Below are 19,063 nucleotides of genomic sequence, written 5' to 3' on the forward strand. Positions count from 1 at the left end.
CATTATAACTAATTAAAAATGGTCATGAACCAAGGATTATGATAAATCCAATTTGTGCACCTGAGGTTAAAAAATTAGTGGGTTCTCAATAGGTGGTAGCTATTTATTATCCCATGAACCACCTGAACCATGCCACAGGCCACCATTCATACCCTTTCTGATTGCCTCTCATTGATGCAAAATGCTCTGAGAAGTGAGTTTTTCTCCTCCAGCCACAGTGGCTTTCACATGGAGAACACAGAACAGTAGGGATATTTAAGTTGCCTGGATTCTTAGGTTGGGGCAGGTCTTAGGCATAAGCTCCTGTGTGTGTCTAAAATAGTTGAACAAAGACAGGGTTGTTTTTGTCCTTGCTGTGCCAGATGTAAAGGCTTTCATTAGAGTCACCTTAGGAGTATTCATGCTAGCCAGGAGATTTTCCTTCCGAGAGAAGGAAACGTTTGGGTTGGATCTGATGGTGTTTGCCTTGGTGTGATTTTAGACCTTTCTGTTTCCATCGTCACCACTCAGCATCATGACTTTTGCCTATGGCTTTTTTTTTTCACCTATGGCTCCCTTCCTTTAGTGGAAAGGGGAAGCACCGAGATGTTTGAGACACCTCAGTCGTGTGCTTGCAGATCCACATATCCTCGTGTGCTGCCCCTGTCTCCTGAATTTGACAAAGTAAGGAGACAAGAACATAGGTTTTGGAATTTTGGAGGCCTGGATTCAATTTGGGGATCTTCACTGTGTGATATGAGGTGGAGGCATTACCTGTTTTTCCTTTATCTTATTATTTATTATATTTTATTTTTTGAGACAGTCTCACTCTTGTCGCCCAGGCTGGAGTGCAGTGGCACAATCTCGGCTCACTGCAACCTCTGCCTCCCGGGTTCAAGCGATTTTCCTGCCTCAGCTACTCCCGAGTAGCTGGGATTACAGGTGAGCACCACGACACCCAGCTAATTTGTTTATTTTAAGTAGAGACAGGGTTTTGCCATGTTGGCCAGGCCGGTCTCCTAACTTCAAGTGATCTGCCCACCTTGGCCTCCCAAAGTGCTGAAATTACAGGCTCAAGCCACCATACCCAGCCTGTTTTTCCTTTATTTTATTTTTAGTTTTTGGGAATTTTGTTTGTTTTGTTTTGTTCTTGTTTGTTTTCTTTTGTTTCTCCTTTATTATAGATTGGGATGCCTAAAGTCCAGAGTCTTAAATGCACAGCTTGATGAATTTTTACCCAGACATGCACCTATGTAACTTACCCAGGTCAAGATCAAGATTTAAAACACTCCTGCCTAGGAGACACCCTCATGGCCATTCCTTGTTAGTGTCCACCCCACGTAACTATTATTCTGACTCTTGCCACCTTCAATTGCTTTTGCCTGTTCTTGAACTTCTGGGGGTAGGTAAATTATTAAACCTTTCTGAGCCTCAGTTTGTTTTTTAAAGTGATAGTACTTGTGCTATAGGGTTGAATTAGGAGAATCAACTGAGACAACACATGTAAAATCATTCAAGAAATATTTGTAAAACCCTTAATGCTTAATAAGGTAAAGCTGTTTGTTTATGGATGGCCGTTGTTGACCTCAAAGTCTTTGCCTGTTTCTCACCCAGACAAAGCAGGCATTTCCCCAGTGCTCACAATAATTCATGTTCCTGTGCTCTCCATTTCCTTCCATGTCCTGTGACTCCCTGAATGCACTTCAGAGACTGTTCCATCAGTGGCTTTCAGGATTTTTTTTTTTTTTTTTTTTAACTGAAACCAGTTCTTCTTGTTTAATAAGGCAGAGGAAATGGGCAGGAAAGCAGAGTTCTGCTGCCTTTGCCTCTTTTTCAAAGAGAGTCTGTTTGCTCTATTAGCAAAATCAACAGAGGCATTGCCGGACAGCGGGCTAGGCTGGACCAACTCCCCTTGGCTGGGGGGTCCCTGGATGCTGGGTTTGCTGAGGGCCAGGAGTGGGTCACTGTGTGCTTTCAAAAGCAGCAGGAGGAGCCAGGTTTTCTAGCTCCTTCTCAAAAAACCCAACCAAAATATCTACCCCTGTGATTGGCTAAAATTATCCAATTATAACTTTATTCCCTTAGGTGGAGGGTGGATGGGTGCATAATAGCCTGAGTGTGAGTGTGGGGGTTACATTTTTGGAGGGAATAATTTTGCATGTAGGATTCCATTTGACCTTAGTCTGAATGATGAATAGTGTAGCCTTTCCTTAAGGTAGGTCTTCATAGAGGAGAAGGGAGAACTGTGCAGTGGGTAGGTGGCAGTCAAGATGCAGGAGGCTGGGACAGGTTAAAGGGTGAATGCTCCAAATGTGTGATGTGGTCTAGGGCTAGGTCTGCCTACAGCCACATCACGTGCACTTACAGATGCCTTCTTTATGTCAAGTGCTGCATCAGAATAGAGGTGAAAAGTTACAGTCCTGCCCTTCAGGAGCTCTGGGTCAGAGAGCAAGAATCAAACAGGCAGTTGTAATACAGGCTATTGCATACTATACTGAGAAGACCATGGCCACAAAATCAGATTGGGGGCATGGAGTTGTCACAGTCCCAGAGGTGGTCATTTGTGTTGAGATCTGAAAGATAAATAGAAGTTAGCCCTCAGGCTTGTAAAACCTGTGACTCATATCACCATATCCTTGGGACTCTTACCAGGAAATACATTTCCAAGGATAACTTCTGCTCACTCCATAAATGAGGTTTGGCTTTTACTGAACTACTTAACACTTTTGCTAGCGGCAAAGCTGGGTTTTTTAATGTTTCTTTTTCCTGCAGTCTTGCAACCCTTCTGCCCCATGCAATGTAATCTTGAATACGTGGATCTTCTGGCTCTGCAAAAGATTATCATTTCCTTCTGGGTGAGTGAAAGAGGCTGGATGGGAAGATTTATTTATCAACTGAAGACTTTATTCGTAAGAGTTTATGAGTAAGAGAGTAACCTCTTTACAGAGCCAGAAGAGAGAGATGTTTGTTATGGAAGAGATACCCACTTGGCATCCCTCATATGGCCAGTCATGGTGTATGGGGCCAGCATGCCAAATTGCTCCAGTTACCATGGGACCCAGACTTAGACCGGAAATCATGGTAGGATGGGAAGGAGTCCAAAATACACATGGCTGGTGTATAGGCTACAGTTAGAAAAGAGAATAAGAGAACAGTGTATCTATTTTCCTGAAGGAGTATTGTAACCTCAGATGGGGTTGTTTTTCCACAACTCCTTACTTCTTGCATTTTATGGTCCTGATTTTTCAAGCTTTAATTTTTTCCATGTTAAGCAATACTTACATGAGTTGAAGTGACCCTTTTATATGTTTGTGGTAAGCACTTTTTAGGCTTGTCGTGTATGCTTTTTAAAATACCTCCAAACTGAAAAGGAGCCAAAGTCCCTTCAATCAGGAGGACTTTATTCTTCAACACCTGGAAGGAATATCTTTTTGGTTTTACCACAGCTGTGTCTTTCCTGCAAGCAGCCCGTTTGAAACCCAGCACTCCCCCGTTTTATGGGATGTGCTGGTGGAACATAGGAGGGGGTCCACTGGAAGGCTGGATTTCTTGGAAATCTCTGCTGCCAAGCTCAGCAACTGAAATTTCTCATTCATAAAGAAGCACATTTGCATCCTGCCTATGAAGTTGTTAAATGAAATTGGAAAATCAGGAAGGGGATCTTACTCGTACTTTTGCAGATGTAGCTCTGGAAAAGTTCCGAAGGGATCTAACTGCATGCACACAGCTTGGGAACAGTTCCAGGCCTCCAGGGGAACATTTAACAGGTCGTTATTGATAGCATTTTCCATGAACCACCTGAACATATTTCTTGGGAGTATTCTAAACTGTTGATGAAATGACAGTTATAGCATGGGGTTTGCACCCCTATGCCTCATTGACAACTATCTTTCTCTGCTGGATTGGGTATAATTTATCAATTGAATTTATTTCATAAGTTTACTGCCTTTACCCCACACTATGATGTTATCACCATAGCCAGTTTAGGAATGAGAGGTGATGACAATAATCCCTAATATAGGTACAGTTTCTGATGCTTTCTACAAAGAACTTTCACATTCTTTCTCATTTGATCTCAAAGCTATTATAGCTACCATTTATTGTGTCTTTCTGTATATTAGGCACCTTGCTAAACACTTTAGAAACTTTACCTTATTTAATTCTTAAAATAACCCTGTGAAACAATACTCTGATTTGTTCCCATTTTACAGAGGACAAAACTGAGGGTCAGAGAGATTGGGCCTCTTGACCCAAATCCTAATCTTGGATCTAGGGTAGACTAGGGATTTGAACCTAGATCTACCCAACTCAAAGCCCACATCTACCCAACTCAAAGCCCAAAATACCAGGCAGTGGTGGCTCCTATTCTCCCTGTGTTAGAGGCAGGGGGCTTTGTTTTTCCTATAGAAGAAAATGAAGTGCAGAAGGGTTTACTTGGGGTTCCATGGCCAAAGAGTGATCCAGCAGGGACCGGAAGTCAGGAATCCTATGAGATCAGTGCTTTGTCATTACCCAAGACCTGTTTATCTAAGCAGTATTCCCCGAGTGAAGTCCCTGGCACTTCCCAGCCAGCAACCACTTGGTCAGAAATAGCCAGTCCTGGACTTATACTTGGGCACAGAGATGGGAAGGAGTTCTGGGAATCCAGTGCATCATTCTCATTTCCTAAGTAATTTATAGCTAAAAAACCACAAAGTTGCTTCTAAGTACACTTCAGTTTACCATTTCTGTGTCAGGACTCTTTGCAGGCTACAGACACAGTTCAACCATTTGAAGCAGAGGAAATTTACTGGCTTGTTTAAAAGTCCCAAAGTAGGGTTGGCTTCAGGTACACTTTGACTCAGAGGTTCACTGGTACCTTTGGGACCCTGTTTCTTTTGCTTACTCTTCCTTCTGGATTCTGCTCCTGGGTGGGCTCCATTATCTGGCAGCCTTTCTCCTATGGTTGTAAAGTGGCTGCAGCAGCCTCAGCTTTGAAGCTGAGTAGGAAAGGGGACCAGTTGGCTTCTTCTGATAGCTCAAAGATTCTGGACTTCAGTCTTATTGTCTCTGATGGGCCTGGCCTAGGTCATGTGCCCCATCATTGAACCAGTCATTCTAGTCCATCACCACATGCTCCACCCCATGCTGAGAGGGAAGGTTGGGAGCCCTCATGGCCCTGAGAACCATAGGTGGGCTGTGGATAGAAGAGGAAGATTGGATGCTGTGGAGACAAGATGCTGGGTGATCTGGACAGGGGGGTGGAGTGGGAAGTGGGACAGGAGATGGATCTGGAAGGAAAAGTGGAATGGAAAAACCAGTCTTCCAGAGAAACATATCTTCACATTAAGTAGGGCAAGGGTAACTTCTGTATTTGAAGAGTTTCAACAGACCATTAATGAGAGTATCTTTTGGTTGCTGCTGTTAGAACAATTATTTGTTATATTCACTGACTTCAGTGTTTATTTGTTCTAATGAAACCTTTCCTCTCTGAAAGAGAAGCACTTCTTTAGAGTGTGTCTTAAATATTCAGATTACAGGTTTGAAGGAGAGAACCATTTAGGTGCTGAATAGCTTGCAGGCTGGGTTTATTTCTGTCTTAATGGGATCTTAAATTGTGCCAGTTGAATTAAAATGTTAATTCTCTTCTAGTCTATCTCTGATCCAGTGCTACTTTTGACATACTTGAAGTTTTAGGTAGACTGTTTGGTCTAAACTGAGTGTTGACAATTATTATTGAAAAGTTCATCTTAAAGATTTTTGCTTTTAATAAGCTGCAGATGCAAATAGAAGGTGTGACCACATGAGAGGCCACGTGTTTTCAGGATTCTGGATGGCTAAGTGGCCAATTTGCTTTCCATTTCAGAACTAAACCAGACAAGGAGGGGTGTTACAAAATGTTCCTTTTGAAGTACCTACCGCTAACTAGATCCAGATAGTGTGAATGTTGAGAGCCAATAAGGGTTCCTTGAATGCCTGCCCTGTGGCCTGCATCTCTAGAGGCATCATGGAGAACAAAAAGGTGGTTTCTGCTCTGGAGGAATGAATGATCCTGTTGCAGTAATAACAGAAACTGTTTATTCAGCACTTACTAGCTCAGGTACAGCGCTAAGAATTTTGCATACGTTGTCTCATTTAATCCTCATCACACCAGTAGAAGGGCAGATACTATTCTCCTCAATTTTCAGAGGAAGCAGCAGAGGCTTGGAGAGGTTAAGCAGCCTGCCTCAAGTTCCCAAGCAAGTGAGCATCAAAGCCAACCTCACACCAGGCTCTCTCCAGCTGCAAAGCCTGAATCCCTCACTCTGATGCTGTGGATAGAGACTGTCATTGCAGGATTTCTCACAGTCAAAAAAGCAAGTACTCCCTTGATAACAGATTTCATCACTCTTGAAACTGGAAGCCTGGGAAGAAGGAAGATTGCCTGAATGCTGAGGCCAGTGTCTTTCCAGAAGGGGGGATACTGAGTGGGCCTCCTTCCAACCTGTCTGACCCACGTGGTCTCTCCATCTGTCTGACTTGGACTGCCAATCCAGCCTATCTGCAGTCTGGACAGCGGGACCAGTCCTAGCACAAACCAAATCTTTATTCTGGAGTTGGACAGAGTCAGAATTGCTTAGGGCTGATGAGGCCACCTTAATCTCAACATTTTCACACACTGTGCTAGATGACACATTTCAGAGTGCAGGCAGAATGAGGGTTGGAAATGTGAAACAGCCAGCGAGGAGCTGGGTCTGGGAGTGAGACAGCAGACAGAGTGCATTCTAACCATATACGCGCGGCTGCCAGGGGCTTGTTTAAACCAGATTCTGCCAAGGTCATAGAAGCAGAAAACATAATCCAGAACTCTTTCTCCCAGGCAGGATAATTTGGTTTCTAAAGTTTTTTCTCTATAGTTTCTTTTGGGAGAAATGTATCTGGGAGAGGGGGAAGAGTGGAAATAAGGGAATTTTCTTTTAAATCCTTAGAGTCCCATGTATAGGACAATGCTATAGAGTTGACAGTTTACCCCCAAGGAAGGAGTATGTAATCCTGGGCTGAGGATGACTTTTTCCAACAAGGTGCCTGACTCCTGTCACTTTTGGGGTTGCTTTCCTTCAAAAGCTAATTGAGAGTGGAAAGGCAGTGGGGCGAGTGAAGATAACCAAATGTGCCTGAGGCCTGGGAGTGAGAGCCTGCTACTGGGCCCCTGCTACTGGGCCCTCAAGTGGCTAGGGGTGTGAATTCCTAGGGTGGGACACAGAGGATCATCTTCTTTGATGCTTTATATAAAAAGTAGGATTGCAGTGTCCCTCTTTATCCCTAGTAATCTTTGCTGTGAAGTCTACTTTATCTGATATTAGAGTCACTCCAGCTTTCTTTTGATACGTTTGCATAATGTGTTTTTCCATACATTTAATTTTAACTAGCCTCTATTGTATTCCAAGTGAGTTTCTCGTATACAGCAAATAGTCACATTTTGTTGTTTATCTATTCTCATAATCCATTATCTCCTAACTGGTATGTTTTCTATTATTTTATTTTATTTTTGAGATGGAGTCTTTCTCTGTCACCCAGGCTATAGTGTAGTGGTGCAATCTCGGCTCACTGCAACCTCCACCTCCTGGATTTAAGCGATTCTTCTGTCTCAGCCTCCCAGGTGGCTGGGATTACAGGAACCCACCACCATGCCCAAATACAAAATAATTTTTGCATTTTTAGTAGAGACAGGATTTCACCATGTTGCCCAGGCTGATCTTGAACTCCTGACCTCAAATGATCTGCCTGCCTCAGCCTCCCAAAGTTCTGGGATTATAGGCGTGAGACAACGCAACCAGCCCTAGCTGGTATGTTAAGAACATTTATATTTAGCCTAATTCTTTATATATTTGGATCTAGGTTCTATTATTTTATTATTTGTTTCTGTTTGTTCTGTTTTTTGCTCCTCTTTTTCCCCTTTCCTGCCTTTAGATTATTTAAACTTTTTTTTTTTTTTTTTTTTTGAGACAGGGTCTCACTCTGACGCCCAGGCTGGAGAATGCAATAGCGTGATCTCGGCTCACTGCAACCTCCGCCTCCCAGATTCAAGTGATTTTTTTTTTTTTTTTTTTTTTTTGAGACGGAGTCTGGCTCTGTCGCCCAGGCTGGAGTGCAGTGGCGCGATCTCGGCTCACTGCAAGCTCCGCCTCCCAGGTTCCCGCCATTCTCCCGCCTCAGCCTCCGCGAGTAGCTGGGACTACAGGCACCCGCCACCACGCCTGGCTTATTTTTTGTATTTTTAGTAGAGATGGGGTTTCACTGTGTTAGCCAGGATAGTCTCGATCTCCTGACCTCATGATCCGCCCATCTCGACCTCCCAAAGTGCTGGGATTACCGCGCCCGGCCGAAGTGATTCTTGTACATCAGCCTCGGAGGTAGCTGGGACTACGGCACGTGCCCCCACACCTAACTAATTTTTGTATTAGTATTTTTAGTAGAGATGGGGGTCTCACCATGTTGGGAAAGCTGGTCTTGAACTCTTGGCCTCAAGTGATCCACTTGCCGTGGCTCCTCAAAGTGTTGGGATTACAAGTGTGAGCCACTGTACCTGGCCAGAACATTTTTTAGCATTCTGTTTTAATGTATCTATTACGGGCTTTGACTATATCTCTGTAGTTTTTTTGGTGAGTGGTCTAAGGATTAAAAACTACAAACTTAAGTTTCCATTGTCAACTTAAAATCGGTATTTTCCTAGACGTTTAAGTGGAATGTATAGAAAGCTCACTACTATCCCTTTACCCTTTGTATAAAATCTAACATTGTAGGAGACTGTGCTAGCCTGTCAGAGTACAGAGAGAGGAGAAAGACCTGGAAGGAATTAAGAGTTGGTTTTACAACATTCTTTCATTCATTTAGTAAACATTTATCCAGCTTTTTTATTTGAGACTGTCTCGCTGTGTCACCCAGGCTGGAGTGCAGTAGTACAATCTCAGCTTACTGCAACCTCCACCTCCTGGATTCAAGTGACTCTCCTGCCTCAGCCTTCCAAGTAGCTGGGATTATGAGTGTGTGCCACCACACCTGGCTAATTTTTGCATTTTTAGTAGAGATGAGGTTTTGCTGTTTTGGCCAGGCTGGTCTCTAACTCCTGGCCACAAGTGATCTGCCTGCCTCAGCCTCCCAAAGTGCTGGGATTACAGGCGTGAGTCACTGCACCTGGCCTATCCAGCATTTGACCAGAATCCCCTCTCTCCTGGGCTGGATAATCTATAGATCAATACAGTAGTGAGAGTAGTAATAGTAATAGCTGACTTCATTAAGCATTTACTATGTGCCATGCACTGTTCTTATAGGCAGTATATTGCCATTTCAACAATGCTATGATGTTGGTGCTATGATTATCTGCACCTTATAAGTGAGGAAACTAGGGAACAGAGAGCTTAACTTGCCTAAGTTCACATAGCCAGCAAATAGCAGAACTGTGGACCCACTGATTTTTAATCCTGCATTATCACAGGACCTCCACGAGGAAAGAACACATACTGGAAGGTACAGTACTGGCTCTGTCTTGGAGAGCACTTATTCTCCACCACATTCAGACCTTCCTCTGATAGTGGCCACTGATGGACCACTTAAGAGGCTCTTTTTTCCCAAACCAGTTATTTTTCCTATCCTCCTGTAAATATTCATAGGATATCTTCTTTGTGCCAGGGATTATGCACATAATACCAGAGCTCTGAGAACTTTGACTTTGAATCTGAAGTTAAAACTGGAAAGAGTCCAGGTATGGTGGCTCATACCTATAATCCCAACACTTTGAGGGGGCCAAGGCAAGAGGATTGCTTGAAGCCAGGAGTTTGAGACCAGCCCAGGCTACATCAACAACAAAAAAAGGACAAACCAAAACAAGAACTGGAAAGCACTCTGTGACCGAATCAGTGGACTTTTCAGATGTGGACTTTGAGGTGGAGGGAGGTGATGCAGCCTGCCACGGGCACTCCAGTAGAGGCTGAGCCTGCCTGGACGTAGGCCCCTGACTCCTGCTTTGGTGTCTTTGTGCCTCTTTGTGCTCTCTTGGCAGAAGGGTAGGGGAAGCTCAAGAGTAGCAGAGCTGGAAATTCTGATCTGTAACTGAACAGGGACAGCCAGCGGTCCTCACAGGGGAGCCCCTACTTGCATGCCAAACCTCAGAAGGCTTTGGCAGCTGGGCTGTGCTATTTAATAACCTCCTGGAGGCTGATCCAGTGGTCTGGCAGCATTACTGACCAATGCTGAGGTTTATTTGTAGGCTTGGGTTTTGCATTTCCTGAAGAGGCAGGAGCGGACCCTAGGAAGGACTGTTGGAAAGGTAGCTCAGTCTAACTGGCACCTGTTTTTAACAGCATGACTTATTGTGGGAATGACAAGTAGATATCACCTCATGGATCAACCCTGATCAGTCATCACTGTCTGGAGCACTGTGGTGAATTCAGGCTAGGAAGAAAGAATTCAGAAATCCATTAATGATGCCTATCATGGGCCCAGGAATAGGGGCTGGAAACTTGTCTGGCAGTTATTTACCACTAGTTTGAGGGTTAAAGTAAGCCTGGGATTTTAATTGTAGCACAATAATATCTGTCCTTATGGGACTGTTGTGCAGACTAAATAAGAATTTATGTAAAGTAGCTGGGCATGGTGGCTCATGACTAATCCTGGCACTTTGGGAGACTGAGGCAGGTGAATCACTTGAGGTCAGAAGTTTGAGACCAGCCTGGCCAACATGATAAAACCCCATCTCTATTAAAAATACAAAAATTAACCAGGTGTGGTGGTGGGCACCTGTAATCCCAGCTAATTGGGAGGCTGAGGCAGCATTGTTTGAACCCAGGAGGCAGAGGTTGCAGTGAACCAAGATCATACCATGGCACTCCAGCCTGGGCAACAGAGTGAGACTACATCTCAAAAAAAAAGAAAAAAAGGAATTTATGATGATGTAAAGTGCTCATTAGCTTGTAGTCATTTGTTTTGCTTTGTGTTGGTAAGGGCTGTTCAGAAGAAAGAAAGTTCAGTTTATTCATTCAAATATTTGAGTGCCCTCCATACACCTGGTACTAATTTGGCCCTGGAGAAAGATTGTGCATGCTATCCTAGGTCACTCTTCTCGTGGAGATTGTTCTACGTGGAAGATATAGACAATAATTAGTAAATAAACAAGCAGGATGACTTCACATAGTGATAATGGTATTGAAGAACAACAAAAATTAGGCTAATATGAGAGAGGACTATGCAGGGGGAGGAAGCCCCTGTGACAGGGTGACATTTGAACAGAGGAGCCGATAGTGCAAAGATCTTGGAGAGGGAAGAACAAATGTGAAAGACTCCAGGAGAAACAGCCTTAAAGCATAGTGAGCTTACAGAAGGCCGGCCAGAGATACCATGCCCTAGTTGCTAAATGCTTTTAAAGCTTTTATTATAAAAATTTTAAAAACATTTAAAAAGTATACAGGCTTGTGTAATAACCTGTGTATATCCATCACATAGATTGAGCTGTTAACTCCGTTTTGACGCTTGCTATCTGCGCCTCCCTTTTTTGGCTGTACTTGGTTAAAGCAAATCCCAGACATCATGACATTTTATCCCTAAATACTTCAGTATGTATCCTTTAAAAAATAAGCATTTGCGGCCAGGCGCAGTGACTCACGCCTGTAATTCCAGCACTTTGGGAGGCCGAGGCAGGCGGATCACTTGAGGTCAGGAGTTCGAGACCAGCCTGGCCAACATGGTGAAACCCTGTCTCTACTAAAAACACAAAAATTAGCCGGGTGTGGTGGCAGGCACTTGAAATCCCAGCTACTCAGGGAGCTAAGGTACAAGAATTGCTTGAACCCAGGAGGCAGAGGTTGCAGTGAGCTGACATCGTGCTACTGCAGTCCAGCCTGGGCGACAGAGTGAGACTCAGTCTCATGAATGAATGAATGAATGAATGAACAAATAAATAAGCAAGTAAGCATTTGTTCCCATCTAGGCAACATGGCGAAACCCCATCTCTACAAAAAAAAAAAAAAAATACAAAAATTGGCTGGGTGGGGTGGTACGCATCTCTGGTCCCAGCTACTGGGAGGGTGGGGGGCTGAAGTTGGAGGATCACTTGAGCCCAGGAGGCAGAGGTTGCTGTGAGCCAAGATTGCACCACTGCATTCCAGCCTGGGTGACAGAGAGAAAAAAGCGTTTCCTTACAACCTAATGTAGTTTCTTGCATTTAATTCTCACGATGTCATTGTCATGATTAATAATTTCTTCTTTTTCTTTCTTTTATTTATTTATTTATTTATTTATTTATTTATTTATTTATTTAATTGAGATGGAGTCTCTCTCTCTGTGTCACCTAGGCTGGAGAGCAGTGGTGCAATCTCAGCTCACTGCAACTTCTGCCACCTGGGTTCAAGTGACTGTCCTGCCTCAGCCTTCCGAGTAGCTGGGATTACAGGTGCATGCCACCATGCCCAGCTAATTTTTGTATTTTCTTAGACACAGGGTTTCACTATGTTGGCCAGACTGGTCTCAAACTCCTGACCTCAAGTGATCCACCCTCCTCAACCTCCCAAAGCACAATTAATAATTTCTTAACACAACCTAGTACTTAGTCTATACTCAATTTTACCTGCTTGCCTCAAAAATATAAATTAGTTTGAATCAGATTCCAAACAAGGTCTGTGTGTTGCATCTGGTTATTATCCAGATCATGTGCTTTCATGATGAAAAAGGTATTTGACATCAGACCCATCTTATCTGGATGGGTTTTGCATGCCTTTCTGTCCAGATATGTAGCTTAGATTGTTAGAAGCCCTGAAGGGCTGTGAAACCCCTGTTGATACTGTCAGGTTATTTCCCAGAGGGATATTCAGAAATCCTCTGCCCTGCCTTCGTTGTTGCTAGCAAAACTGTGGCTCTTTCAGTGTCAGAAGCAATGGGTGTATAAGTTTGGGCTTTCTCTGCTGGCCCAGAGGTGAGTCCCGACTGTCCTGAATGCTGTCATGATTCTAGCCCCTTGAAAGTGATTGGTTTCAGAACAGGCATGTGACCCAGTTCAGGCCATCAAGGCCTGAGGGAAGGATGCTAGGTGGAGCTTCTCTGGAAGGGTTTCTTTTCCCTCGGTTTGGGGTCTTCTCTTAAGACTTTTGAATGGCGTATGCGAACATCATGTCTAGAGCGGCGGCAGGTGCCATCTCATGACTGCAGGGAAAATCAGGCAAAACCCAACATCTTGATGCAGGCCGAGGTGGGAGAAAGGACATAACTTGGGTCCTTGGTGACACTGTTGAGTCACAGAACCAACCAACCCTGAAACTACCCTACCCAAGTCTTCTTACAGGAGACAATCACGCCCTGGCTGTTTAAGCCACTTTTTATTGCTTTTTGTTGTTGACTTTGCATCCGGGTGCATCCCAAAGATACATACACTCAATTCACAGGCATCTTTCTGGATAAAGCAATATTGTCTCTAATAGGTTTTCATTTTCTTTGAGATAGAAAAGAAGTAGTAACCTTTAAAATCTATCCTTACTCTCTTGCTTAAACCACTGTTTTTATTTTTTCCAATTGGTCGGTGAAATGTTTCTCCTTTTTCCTGTTGAACTTCAATTGAACATGGCACACTCTTATGAGTTGTCTAGAAACACTTAAGAAGCTTTGGCTTCTGTGGAATAAGAAATACGCAGCTGTTCATTCTCCCTTGCAATGACTTGACCCAAAGTAAAACATCCTTTTTTGTTTGCTTGTTTTTGAGATGGAGTTTTGCTCTTGTTGCCCAGGCTGGAGTGCAGTGGCGAGATCTCAGCTCACTGCAAACTCCACCTCCTGGACTCAAGCAATTCTCCTGCCTCAGCCTCCCGAGTAGCTGGGATTATAGGCGCCTGCTACCATGCCTTGCTAATTTTGTACTTTTAGTAGAGACAGGGTTTCTCCATGTTGGTCAGGCTGGTCTTGAACTCCTGACCTCAGGTGATCTGCCCACCTCGGCCTCCCAAAGTGCTGGGATTACAGGTGTGAGCCACCGTGCCTGGCCAGTAAAACACCTTTAAATGGCGCAAAGTAAAATTTGTGGAAGATTTTGGTACACAAGAAAGATAAAATGGTGTTGGGGAAGATTGGCAAGCTTGAATGTGCTGCTTGCTAACCAGACGTAAGGCATTCTCAGCAGTGAGCTGAGCTTGCCCAGGGGAGATAAAGTTAGTCTGGTATGTTCTAGAGAGTTCCACAGACCTCTAATGTGGACACACATTAGAGTCCTGCCTGTGGGGTAAGTCCTCAGTGAAGGTTAAGTGAGAGAATTCAAGAGGCAGCCAGCCCACCCTGGCACCTTGGGCTTCCAAGTTCTACTTTGCTTTGGAGAAGAGATTCTGCTGTGGTGAGGTATGTCCATCCAAGTGACTTTTGTCATAAATCTCTGTACACCTGTGGAGGCACTGAAATGGTCTACAGCTGAAATGGCCTTTTCAGCTCGGAGATCATCCAGGGATAAAGTTTTAATCATCAACCAGACTGCTTCAGCCACTGAGTACATTTTTAGGACCCTGCCTTCTGACTTTGATTCCCCAGGAAATACAAAGTATTCAAATGTTAGCCTAAGGGTAGCATCCTTAAGAAATAAAATCTGCTCTTTTCTCAAAAACCTGAGTGCCCTCCAAAGCCAGAACTAAAATTCTATTTGGGTCATCTGTGCACATATTTGGGGGAGATATAAATCATATGCAGCTCTGTTAGAGATCTCAGGGAGTGAGCTGTGTGTTAAGACTAAAATAAAATTAAGTAACGTGTGCTAAGGGATTAGTATATTCCAAGTACTGAACTAAATGCTTTATACTCACTAGCTCATTTTAATACACCTGCTCTCTAAAAAGTGGCCAGGCATGGTAGTCACGCCTGTAATCCCAGTGCTTTGGAAGGCTGAGGTTGGCGAATCACCTGAGGTCAGGAGTTCGAGGCCAGCCTGTCCAACATGGTTCGAGGCCAGCCTGGCCCCATCTCTATTAAAAATACAAAAATTAGCTGGGCATGGTGGTGCATGCCTGTAGTCCAACCTACTTAGGAGGCTGAGGCAGGAGAATCACTTGAACCCAAGAGGCAGAGGTTGCAGTGAGCAGAGATCATGCCACTGAACTCTAGCCTGGGTGACAGAGCAAGACTTCATATAAAATAAGATAAATATAAAATAGTTGTGGTATCTCATTTTCCAGGTGATAAGACAGAGACTGGGAGGGGTTACATAACTTACCACACATTGTGAAGAGTGACAGTGGGAAGCTCACGCTCAGGTCTGGCCGACTCCACAGCCCGCCTTGGTAATGACTTCGGAGGTGACAGACAGCACTGCATGTACTTGGTGTATGTTGGCTGTTCCCTTTTTGTCCCAAACCTGTCCTTGACTTGGAGCTATCCCACACCTAGGTTTCTCCTCCACTGCTGCCTAGATACTGGCCAGCGCAGGCATCAGCTGGTCCTGATGGAACCTGCCCCTTTATGATAGAGCCAAAAGAGACCCCGCTAAGCTTTGGGGTCTCTTCTAACTTTATCATAAAGGGGCAGGTCTCTGTGACCTTCTTCACCTGGCTGTATAGTGACCACCTGAAGTCGGTGGGGTTGTGAGGAAGAAGTCCTGAGCCAAGACTTCTTGTGTGTCACATCCAGGAAGCATTTTCTTTCATTTCATTGCCTTGCCCTGGGTCATCTGTTCTAGAGTTAGAGGTGGTGTCTACTCCAGTGCTGTCCCTGTTACTCTGTAGGGCTGACCACATGTTATCCCCCAGCTCCAGGGGCCTTGGCCATCATCCTTGCTAAGACAGTGCCAGTCTCTGGCTCTGGGATTTCAGGCTGGAAAGAGGTGCTTTTGACATTACAGCTGACTCAGGGTAACAACTGGGCAGTTCCTTTGAAAGGCGTGCAAGCTTCCTTCCTTAGCCCTGAGATGACACTTCTTGGTATTTCTCCATCAAAACATCTTGTTTCTCCAAACAGTGGGGTTTATAGATTACTGGACTAGTGGTTAAGCTGCCCAAGGATGACCTGAGAGCAGCATGCTGGGTCCTTATCACATTGTGGGTCACCTCCTGACTCAGAACATTGAGTTCTGACTCCCCAGCTGGCATTAAATGGAAAATAATCCCCTGGACTCTTGGACTCTGTAGTTACTGGCTGATTCACAGTCCTGTAAAACCACCTTCTTTCAACTGCCTAGAAATCTAAGTTGGAATTTTGATTATGACCTCATTGTATATTTAATAGCTGAGACTCAGGTCTATCCTGGCCCTGCCATGAGCCAACTGAGTGTCCTTAGACTGGTCCCTTGGTCCCTCAGACCCCATGCTGCCTCCTTGGGAAAGTGCTGGGGATGAATTTTCTAGATGATCTCTGGGTTGCCTTTAAAATAAGTCATTCCTTGGTATCATATCTTTTGCAGTAACATGGGTGGAGCTGCAGGCCATTATCCTAACTGAACTAACTCAAAAGCAGAAAATCATATATCACATGTTCTCACTCATAAATGGGAGCTAAACAATGGATATGCATGGACATAAAGATGGGAAAAATAGACACTGGGAACTACAAAAAGCGGAGCCAGGCACGGTGACTCATGCCTATAAATCCTAGCACTTTGGGAGTCTGAGGCGGATGGATCACCTGAGGTCAGGAGTTTGAGACCAGCCTAGCCAACGTGGTGAAACCTTGTCTCTACTAAAAATACAAAAAAATTAGCTGGGCATGGTGGCACATGCCTGAAGTCCTAGCTACTTGGGAGGCCGAGACAGGAGAATTACTTGAACCCAGGAGCTGGAGGTTGCAGTGAGCCAAGATTGTGCCACTGCACTCCACCCAGACTGGGTAACAGAGCAAGACTGTGTCTCAAAAAAAAAAAAGGTGAAAAAAAAAAAAAAAAGGTGGGCGAGGGGGTCATGGGGATGGCAGGAGTTGGGGTGAGGGTTGAAAAATTACCTATTAGGTAAAGTGTTCAATATTTGAATGACAGGTATGCTAGAAGCCCAATCCCCACCATTATGTGTGTAATACCCATGTAACGAACATGCACATGTATCCCCAAATCTGAAATAAATTTCTTTTAAAAGCCATTCTTTTTTTTTATTATTATTTTTATGTGAGACAGGGTTTTGCTCTGTCGACTGGGCTGGAATGTGGCAACAACATCTTGGTGCACTGCAACCCCCGCCTCCCAGGCTCAAGTGATCCTCCCACCTTATCCTCTCAAGTAGCTAGGACTACAGGCACCTAATTTTTGTATTTTTTGTGCAGATGGAGTCTTGTCATGTGACCCAGGCTGGTCTTGAACTCCTGTACTCAAGCGATCCTCCTGCCTCAGCCTTCCAGACTGCTGGGATTATAGGTGTAAGCCACCATGCCTGGCCCATTGCTAATTTCATTGACCAAGGGTTTCTCTTACTATTGTTGCACTCCCATTGCCAATGCCCCCTTATTGAGCAGTCTGTGGGCCGAGCATAATCAAGAGAAAAATACAAGATGTGAGAGAGGTGACAAACCCCAGCTCCCTTGCTCAGGAAGATTAGAGTCTCCAGGGTAGAAAGCCTGTAAACAGTATACTAATGATTGTGATGAGGATCTGAACAGAGGGCAGTGGAATCAGAGGGCAAGATTGCCTAAGCCAGGCTCATCAGGCACATCTAGAATATAAACAGATGGCAAAGGTAACATGTTTAACTTGCCCAAGAGAGGTCATGTCTTTATTAAACATCCAAAAACCTATGGCGTGAAGTACCAGGGGTTCTCGCGTGTGTCTCTGGTTGGAATTGTTCTAGTTCTGTTGGTTTTGTAGTCAGTTACCGATGAGCGGAGCAGAATCAAACAGGCTTTGTGCCTCTCCTGCCCCGAGTACCTCAGGCACAGTAGTTTTGAAGCAGACACTGCTGGGGCCAGGGTGTTTTGTCCAGATCTTTCTGTTCTTTCCCATGTGCCTCCCCGGGCTTCCCCAGTGAGGTCATTAGTGTGTCCAGGGTAAGAACTGTATCACAAGCTTCCCACATATCTTCCATGCTACCACTGTCTCGGGCACACACAGGTCCTTTGTATACCCTTAATGTAGTCAATTAGGACAGGCCCAGCCAAGCTTTATTTATTCTTGGAAACTCTGTGTGTGCAGTTGTTATTGTTGCGGTTTTTATCACATTCAAGTACACACTGTATTTTTTTTAAAAAAACCATATTCTGGGGCTCATAGATTATCTTAATGCTGGGCTTCAGCAGCACCAGTGGCAACAGTAACTTGGCCTTGCTATTTCCACTGCTCAGCCTGGTAGTTGATGATGAAATATTTGCGGCAAACACATGTTTGCCACTCAGTCACTGACAAGCCTGTGGGTTTTGGGGTAGCAAAAGAGCAGAGTGCAGGAGACGATCCAGTGAGTATCTCTTACCTCCCAGAGGAGCAGAAGGCTCAGCCCATCCACTCTGATTATAGTCAGAGCTGGGCTGGACCTGAAGTTGAGTTTAAAATGAAATCATTGCTGAAAGGCAAGTGCTGACCTACTGTGAGGAGTTCCTGTCTATCCGGAGGGCCCTGGTTTGCTGGTGGTTGAAAGAAAAGATGAAAGGGAGCCGTTTGCGACTTTTGCAGTGTCCATGTGATCAGTGCCACTGTGATGGCCAGAATCTGGGACTGACCACAAAACACAGGTTCACGTTGGGTGCCGTCAGTGAGGGCTGTCTCCCCTCCTCCTCGGCATTTTTAGCCTTGTTCTAGCAACCCTGGCTACTTGATCCCAAAGTTAGTTCTTGTCATGTCAAGTGTTGGATGAAACAAAGCAACACATTTTTTCTTTTGTTCTTAACATTTTAACTGCAAACGTTTAATCAGCAGTTTGATGATGACTGGTTAGAAATTGCCACATAAGCTCACCTTGAAGTAGTTATGCTAAGCTACCTCAGGTTTCTCCACTGTGAAGGGTAGATGCCCGGCACCTGGCTGGCACAGGTGTTGGGAATTCTGTGTGTCAGAAGCACTGAGATCCTGCCATGAAAGGCAGCCGGAAACCTGGAGGGTGGCTGCTCGTGTCATTTCTGATAGGAAAAGGGAAGTTGAATTAAGGAGACCTGCGTATTTCAGAACTATACTTACCACAGTAAAGCCTCCGGGCTACGGCCA

The 19,063-nt window shown here is 44.5% G+C and overlaps 1 protein-coding gene across 1 annotated transcript in view; it reads left to right on the forward strand.

The window, feature by feature from the left end:
* Nucleotides 1–19,063, forward strand: part of ABTB2 (ankyrin repeat and BTB domain containing 2) — a 209,828-nt gene that overhangs the window by 23,823 nt on the left and 166,942 nt on the right. The window lies entirely within an intron of this gene.

Source organism: Rhinopithecus roxellana, chromosome 15 (assembly GCF_007565055.1).
Source record: "Rhinopithecus roxellana isolate Shanxi Qingling chromosome 15, ASM756505v1, whole genome shotgun sequence".
Taxonomy (NCBI): domain Eukaryota; kingdom Metazoa; phylum Chordata; class Mammalia; order Primates; family Cercopithecidae; genus Rhinopithecus; species Rhinopithecus roxellana.